Genomic DNA, 9090 nt, shown 5'->3' on the forward strand with positions numbered 1-9090 from the left:
GTATACAATCCCCCTGCAGTCTCCCTCCCCCACCCCCCCCCCCCAGTTTGGTTCTCTCTTTGAAAAGGAAAAGAAAAATTCCTTCCTTGGTATACAGTCTAATTCATTTTCATAGTCAAAAAATAATTTTTTAATAAGAGTAAAATGAACTTCAAGGGATAGGATAGGATGGAGCAGGAAGCCCACAACTGGACATCATTGCCTGCACTGCTCCTGCAGTTATTTTGGAAAAAACCTGCTGTCTAGCTTGACCACACAGGATCCCTTAACTCAGGTACTTTGGGGAACAAACAGCTGTGAGGCTGGACCACGTGGGATCCCTAACTCAGGCAACAGAGAGGTCCTGGGCCTCTCAAAGGAGGTGACAAGCCACTTCCAGAAGGGAACAACAGGCTTCCTCCGTGCTCACTCAGGTACTTTGGGGAACAAACTGCTGTGAGGCCAGACCATGTGGGATTCCTAATTCAGGCAACAAAGAGGAGGCCGGACCATGTGGGATCCCTGACTCAGGCAAACTTCAGTGAGGCCCTTGGCAAGAAGGAAACACAAATATATAGGTGCTTCACAAAACATTATTGTACCCTGGATAATTTTATAGTTATAACAACCTACAACACAACAACAATATCTACTAAGAGACTCCCATAGTGTCAAGAAAGCAGCAATCCACATCAGCTATTATGAAGAAACAAAAAAACCCTTCTCCTAAAAAAGCAGATCCAATGAGTACCCCAGAGAGAGAAAATCAGAAGAAATATGTTGATAGAGAGTTGCTTGATCAGCTACAGAAAAAGATACAAGTGTGGGGAAAAAACAATGGAAGTCAATAAGAGAGCAAATACTTCAGAGACAACAATCCAGAAGAAATATACATATGAGGAGAAATTTGAACAGATAATGATGAAAATACAAAAGATAGAAGAAATAATTGAGAAATTAAAAAAAATCATCACGAGAGAGAGGTATAGCACAGTACTGTAAATAACAGAAAAGCATGAAAATGCAATCCAGAACATTAAGAATGAAATTGCAGAAGTGTCCAACATGCTGGTAGGACAAAAAATTATAACTGAAGAGATGGAAGAGAGAGTCAGTGAGCTGGAAGACAAAAGCCTCACTAGAAACCTAATTATATGGGATGACATAAAATAGAATAATATACATATGATTGGAATTACAGAACACGGGAGGGAAAGGGAAATAACTGAGAAGATTGTGGAAGAAGTACTGGAAGAAAACTTCCCAGGTATTTTGAAGAATGGGGAAATCCACATCCAGGAAGCACAGAGAACACCAAATAGACTAGACCTAAAAAGAAAAACACCAAGACATATCATAGTCAAATTCTCCAAATTAAAAGATAAAGACAGAATTCTAAAAGCAGCATGAGAAAAGCAGAGTTACCTACAAAGGGGAAATAATTGGATTAAGTTCTGATTTCTCAGCAGAAACCATGTGAGCTAGGATACCATATAGAGAAAGTTGAAAGATAACAATTGCCAGCCAAGGATCCTATATCCAGCAAGGCTCTTTATCAAATTTGAAGGGGAAATTAGATTCTTTGCAGAAAAGAACGACCTTAAGGAATTTGTGAAAACAAGACCAAAACTACAAGAATTTTTAAGTGAAGTCCTATATACAGAGACATCAAAGGTCATGAATGGACTATAGTAAAAAGAAATAACAGAAAAAAAATACTGCAAAATGGCAAAAATAAATCTTGGCCTGACAATAAGCACAGTTAATGTGAATGGACTAAATACACAAATTAAGAGAAAAAGAGTAACAGAATGGATAAAAAAAGAAAGAAAAGCTTATCAATATATTGCCTATAAGAGACACATCTAAAAAACGAAGAGAAAGACAAACTCAAAATCAAGGGCTGGAAAAAATTTACCAAGCAATGGCAACCTCAAAAAAGGAGGAATGACAATACTAATCTCTGATAAAATAGATTTCAGAATGAAAAACACCATCGAAGATAAGGAAGAGCATTACATACTGATTAAAGGCACAATAGATCCAGAAGACATACCTCGGTCTACATTTATGCACCAAATGATAGACCTGCAAAATACATAAAACAAGTTAACAGAATTGAAGAGAGAAATAGACAGTACCACGATAGTGGTAGGAAATTTCAATACACCACTGTCACAGAAGGATAGGTCAGCTCAAAAGAAACTCAACAAAGATGCAGAAGATCTAAACTATACAATCAGACAACTTGGCCTTGTGGATGTATTCAGAGAACTGCACCCAACTAAAACTCAATTCAGTTTCTTCTCAAGTGCACATGGTACATTCTCCAGAATTGATCATATATTAGGTCACAAAGCAAACCTCAACAAATTAAAAAACATTGAAATAATACAAAGTCTTTTCTCAGACCACAATACCATAAAATTAGAAATTAACCACAGAAGAGTAACGCTTACAAAACCACCCGTGTGGAAATGAAATAATTCTCTGCTAGATCATGATTTGGTTATAAAAGAAATAAAGAATGATATAAAAAAGTTCTTTGAAACAAATGATAATGAAGATACAACTTACCAAAACCTCTGGGACACAGTTAAGGCAGTCCTCAGAGGGCAGTTCATAGCAATAAGCATGCACATAAAAAAGGAAGAAAGAAGAAGAATCAACGATCTAACTCAGCACCTTCAGCAAATAGGAAACGATCAACAATCTAATCCTACAGCCTCAAGAAGAAAAGAAATTATAAGGACAAGAGCTGAAATCAATGAGATAGAAAAGAGAAAAACAGTTGAAACTGTCAATAAGACCAAGAGCTGGTTTTTTGAAAGGGTCAATAAAAATGACAAACCACTGGCAAATTTAACAAAAGAAAGAAAAGAAAAGGCACAGATAACTCAATTAAGAAATGACAGAGGTGACATCATAACAGAACCAGAGGAGATTAAATCAATAATATCAGAATACTATGAAAAGCTATACTCCGGGACAAGATGGTGCCATCCACACTGCTCCTGGCTGGGAATCTGGGAAGAAATGCAAAGTCTGTACCTTCAGTAAAGATGGAACCTTGTTTGCCTGGGGCAGTGGAGAAAAAAAGAAATATTATCAATATCACTAACAAGGAACTACTGCACTCCTTCGACCTTCCAAAGGCAGTTTGCCTTGAGTTCTCACCAAAAACCACCATCCTGGCAACATGGCAGCCTTATTCTACTTCAAAAGATGGCACAGCTGGGGCACCCAACCTACAACTTTATGATGTGAATACTGGAACATGTTTGAAGTCTTTCATCCAGAAAAAAATGCTAAATTGGTGTCCATCCTGGTCAGAAGATGAAGCTATTTGTGCCAGAAATGTTAACAATGAAGTTCACTTCTTTGAAAACAACAATTTTAGTACAATCGCAAATAAACTACATTTGGAAAAAGTTAATGATTTTGTACTATCACCTGGACCTCAGCCATGCAAGGTGGCTGTCTATGTTCCAGGAAGTAAGGGTGCACCATCATTTGTTAGATTATATCAGGACCCCAACTTTGGTGGACCTCACGCAGCCTTAGCCAACAAGAGCTTCTTTAAAGCTGGTAAGTTTACAATGCTGTGGTATAAAAAAGCCACGGCTGTGTTAGTAATAGCTAGTACAGATGTTGACAGACAGGAGCTTCCTACTATGGGGAACAGACTCTGCACTACATCGGGATAAATGGAGAAAGTGCTGTAGTAAAATTACTCAAAGATGGTCCTACTTATGATGTGGTTTGGAATTCTTGATCTACAGAGTTTTGTGCTGTTTATGGTTTTATGCCTGCCAAAGCAACAATTTTCAACCTGAAATGCGACCCTGTATTTGACTTTGGAACTGGTCCTCGAAATGCAGCCTACTACAGCCCTCATGGACATATATTAGTATTAGCTGGATTTGGAAATCTAAGAGGACAAATGGAAGTGTGGGATGTTAAAAACTACAAACTTATTTCTAAACCAATGGACTCTGATTCTGTGTATTTTGCTTGGTGTGTAGATGGGGAACATATTTTAACAGCCACGTGTGCTTCCAGATTGCGTGTTAATAATGGGTACAAGATTTGGTATTATACTGGCTCTGTCTTACAGAAGTATGGTGTAGCATCACATGTAGAAAGATGTCAGGTTATGTGGCAGCCATTTTTAGATGGAATATTTCCAGCAAAAACAATAAGGTACCAAGCAGTTCCAAGTGAAGTACCCAGTGAAGAACCTAAAGTTGCAACAGTTTATAGACCCCCAGCTTTAAGAAATAAGCCAGTCACCAGTACCAAACTGCATGAGGAAGAACCACCCTAGAATATGAAGCCACAATCAGGAACTGATAAGCCTTTATCAAAGACAGCCCTTAAAAATCAGCGGTAGCATGAGGCGAAGAAAGCGGCAAAACAGGAAGCAAGAAATGATGAGTCAAGATTTGGCACCTAATCCTGCCCCACAGAACACACCACGAATTACTCCTCAGTCAACTTCTGGAGACCCTGAGACAGATAAAAGAATTAAGAACTTAAAGAAGAAACGGAAAGCAATTGAACAACTGAAAGAACAAGCAGCAACTGGGAAACAACTGGAAAATAATCAGTTGGAGAAAATTCAAAAGGAGAAAGCCCTCTTCCAAGAACTGGAAGATTTGGTACTGGGTATTTAAAAAGTCACAGAAAGGAAATTAGTAACCAGACATTAGTGCAAACACATTTGTAAATCACATCTTACAGATAAAGATAAAGCTAAAGATAGCTTTGTGCCTTTGCTTAATGTTCGTTTGTCATTTGAACTGTGTCTCCAAGGTTCTACATATGTGTGTGATTATTTAATAATGTCTATTAAACTGATTTATCCTACATTATCATGTCAATACATGATATAGAAAAGAGAAATGATTTTTTTAGCTAAGCTTGACAATTTGAAAAACAAATGCCATTGTTTTTCAATAGAAAGCAGGATTTACCGTATTAAGTGAATAAAGACATTTTAAATGTAAAAAAAAAGCTATACTCTGATAAATTTGAAAACCTAGAGGAAATGGCCAAATTCCTGGAAACACATCCCCTGCCCAGATTGACAAGGACAGATATAGAACACTTGAACAGACCCATCACAAAAGAAGAAATTGAAAAGGTCATAAAAAGACTTCCCCATAAGAAAAGTCCTAGACCAGATGGCTTCACAGCTGAATTGTACCAAACATTCAGAGAGGATTTAGCACCCATTCTACTTAATTATTTTTAAAAAAATGAAAAAAGAAGGAACACTTCCAGAGTCATCCTATGTAGCAAGCACAACCCTAATACCAAAACCAGGCAAAGATATTACCAAGAAAGAAAACAACAGACCAATATCTCTCATGAATATAGGTGCAAATATCCTTAACAAAATCCTAGCCAATAGAATTCAAAAGCACATCAAAAAAAATAATTCACCATGACCAAGTGGGATTCATAACAGGTATGCAGGGATGTTTCAACATAAGAAAAATAATCAATGTAGTTCACTATATTAACAAAGTAAATAACAAGAAGCATTTGATCTTAGCAATTGATGCAGAAAAGGCATTTGACAAAATCCCACAATCCTTCCTGATAAAGACAGTCAGCAAAATTGGAATAGAAGGGAATTTCCTCAACATGGTGAAAAGTATATATACAAAACCAAGAGCCAACATCATTCTCAATGGAGAAAGACTAAAAACATTTTCCTTGCAAACAGGGACCAGACAAGGATGCCCGCTGTCCCCACTTCTTTTCAATATTGTATTGGAAGTGCTTACTAGGGTAATACGCCTAGAAGAAGGAAATAAAAGGTGTCCAGATTGGCAAAGAAATGGTTAAACTGTCACTGTATGCAGACGATATGATAGTGTACACAGAAAACCCCAATGACTCAACAAAAAATTTGTTAGAGTTAATAGGCTAATTTAGTAGAGTGGCAGGATATAAGATCAATATCCAAAAATCAATAGGATTCCTCTACAGTAACACAGAAAACACAGAGATGGAAATAAAGAAAGCAATACCATTTACAATAGCCAACCACAAATTGAGATACTTGGGAGTGAACGTAACTAGAGATACAAGAGACCTATACAAAGAAAACTATAGAGCATTTCTGAAAGTCACAATAAAAAACCTAAAGAAATCGAAAAATGTGCCCTGTTCGTGGATAGGAAGGCTCAATATGGTGAAAAGGACAATCCTGCCAAAGGCAATTTACATGTTCAACGCAATCCCAATCCAGATACTAAATTCATTTTTCAAGGGGATTGAAAGGGAAATTATCAAATTTATTTAGAGAGACAGGAGATCGCGAATAAGCAAAACACTTCTGAGAAACAAAAATGAGGTTGGAGACATAGCACTCCCTGACCTCAAAACCTACTACACAGCAGTGGTAACCAAAATAGCATGGTACTGGTACAATGAGAGGCACACAGACCAATGGAACAGAATTGAGAACCCAGAAATAGACTCAGCTGTTTTATGGTCAACTGATATTCGACAAGGAAATCAAAGATATCAAATGGGGAAATGAAAACCTCTTCAACAAATGGCACTGGCAAAACTGGACTTCCACTTACAGAAAGCTGAAACAGGATTCACATATTACACCATACACAAAAATCAATTCAAGGTGGATCAGAGACCTGGGAATAAAGCCCAAAATCATAACGTTCATAAGAGACAAACTGGGATCAAGCTTAGAAGTGCTAGTCCAAGGTATAAAGACACTGCCAAATACAACCAGAAAGCACAATCTAAAGAGGATAAAATTGATGCATGGGACCTTCTAAAGATTAAATCTCTGGGCACATCAAAAACTTTTCCCAAGAGGGTGAAAAGAAGACCTACAGACTGGGAACAAGCATTTGGTAGTACCATCTCAGACAAGAGTCTTATAACAAAGGTTTACAGAGTACTCCTGGGCCTCCACAAGAAAAAGACTGATAACCCAATTACAAAACAAGCAGAAGATGGAAAGAATTTTCACAGAGGAAGATATTCGAATGGCAAACAGACACATGAAGAAATGTTCCAAATCACTGGTAATAAGAGAGATGCAAATAAAAACCACAATGAGGTACCATCTCACTCCAGTAAGAATGGCAAAGTTTAACAGGGCAGCAAGTAATAGATGTTGGAGAGGATGTGGCAAGAAAGGAACTCTTATACATTGTTGGTGGGATTGTAAAATGGAGCAACCATTCTGAAAGGCAATTTGGCACTTCCTCAAAAAGCTGAACAAGGAAATTCCACATGACCCAGGTATTTCACTACCTGGAATATATCCTGACAATATGAGAACTGAGGCACAAACTGAGATTTGTACACCAATGTTCATAGCAGCATTATTCACCATTATAAGAACATGGAACAGCCCAAATGTCCAACCACAAACGAATGGATTGAGAAATTATGGTACATTCACACAATGGAATACTATGCAGCATGCAAGAGTAGTAACTTTGTAAACTAATACCTAACTTGGGAGGGATTGGAGAGCATTATGCTGAGTGAACTAACTCAGTCACATAAGGATAAATATTGTATAAAACCATTATTATAGAATGAGTATAAGGATCTAGGAGGGGTGGGAGAGGCTGGAAGCAGAGGCTTGTGGATGTACAGGGGGAAGAGGGGATTAAATGGAAAGAATTTGTTCAAATTTGTACTAGAATTTTGTAAATAAACTATTGGGGGGAAGTCAACTTGGGGAGGGGGAAGGGAGGAAGAGGGGATAACAATGAATGAATGAAAATCTAACTTTTCTGTAAACTTTCGTTAAAATGACAATTAAAATAAAAAATTTTCCCATCAACAAACGAATGGACAGAGAAGCTGAGGCATATTCACACAATGGAATACTACGCTGCATTGAAAAACAAGAAACTTGTGCAATATTATTCAAAATTGGTGACCCTAGAAGAAATTATGCTGGGTGAAATATCTCAGTCACAAAAGGACAAATTCTGCATGGTGCCACTGTTGTAAAGCAGGACTGAGAAAGATGGGTTCAATAATGTATACTGCATTGGAACAGATGAGGGAGAAAACTGTTTAAAAGGGACATGTGATTAGGTATTCTTGTCATGACAGGAGTCCAGAGCAAAGGCTGCATAGTGTAGTGGACCTGGGGGGAGGGATTGTAAAACAATGAAAGGATTTTTCTTTTACTTTTCCAAGAGGGTAGTGTACTAGGGAGAAGGGTTGGGAGAGGAGAAAAGTGCAACAATGAATGAATGGAAAGAAAAAAAAATAGGTAGAAAACCAAAACAAAAACAAAAAAAGAAAAAATTTTATTAAAAAAAAACGAGGATAGCCTGATACTAATAGAAATGCACAGAACCCTAGTAGGGTTGACCAATGCGCTAACTCATATGGAACATTTGAATGAGCATGAGTCTGTTTTGCCATACCTCCAGGTTTGCTGTTGCTAGGTGCTGTCGAGTTGAGCATGAGTCATAGCAGCCCTGTGAACAACATCTGAACTTTGTCCTATCCTGTGCCATCCTCATACTTCCTGATACATTAGAACTCAATGCTTTAGTCACTGTGTCAATCCACCTGGTTGAGGTTCTTCATCTACTTTGCTGACCCTCTACCTTTCGAAGCATCACATCCCTCTCCAAGGAATAGCCCCTCCTAGCAACATGCCCAAAGCATGTGAGATGAAGCCTCGTTATCTTTGCCTCTGGTTGCACCCTCTCCAAGACATATTTGTTTGTTACTTTGGTCATCTACGGATACTCAGAACTCTTCTCCGACACCACAGCTCAAAGGCATCAATTCTTCTCTGGGTCAACCTTATTCATTGTCCAGCTCTCAGATGCATAGCAAGTGATCAGAAAGACCATGGCCTGAATTAGACACACCTTAGTGTTCAAACTGACGTCATCATACCTCAACAATTTTAGAGAGGTTCCTAATGTAGACTTTCCCAGTGCAATTCATTTCTTGATTTTCTGAAGGCTGGTAACAAACAGTCCTTTTTTTTTTCTATATTTTATTAATTTTCATAAACATTTACAGAGATTTTGGGTTTCCATTCATTCATTGTTGCACTATTCTCTCTACCCTCCTCCCAGTTTG

At 37.9% G+C, this 9090-nt stretch overlaps 1 pseudogene; it reads left to right on the forward strand.

Annotated features, from left to right (window-relative positions):
* LOC102846289 overlaps positions 1 to 4492 on the forward strand; it is a 10437-nt pseudogene extending 5945 nt beyond the window's left edge.
* Positions 4493 to 9090: the final 4598 nt, after the last annotated feature.

This window comes from Elephantulus edwardii, unplaced genomic scaffold, assembly GCF_000299155.1.
Source record: "Elephantulus edwardii isolate Elephantulus edwardi_28Jun2011 unplaced genomic scaffold, EleEdw1.0 scaffold00132, whole genome shotgun sequence".
Lineage (NCBI taxonomy): Eukaryota > Metazoa > Chordata > Mammalia > Macroscelidea > Macroscelididae > Elephantulus > Elephantulus edwardii.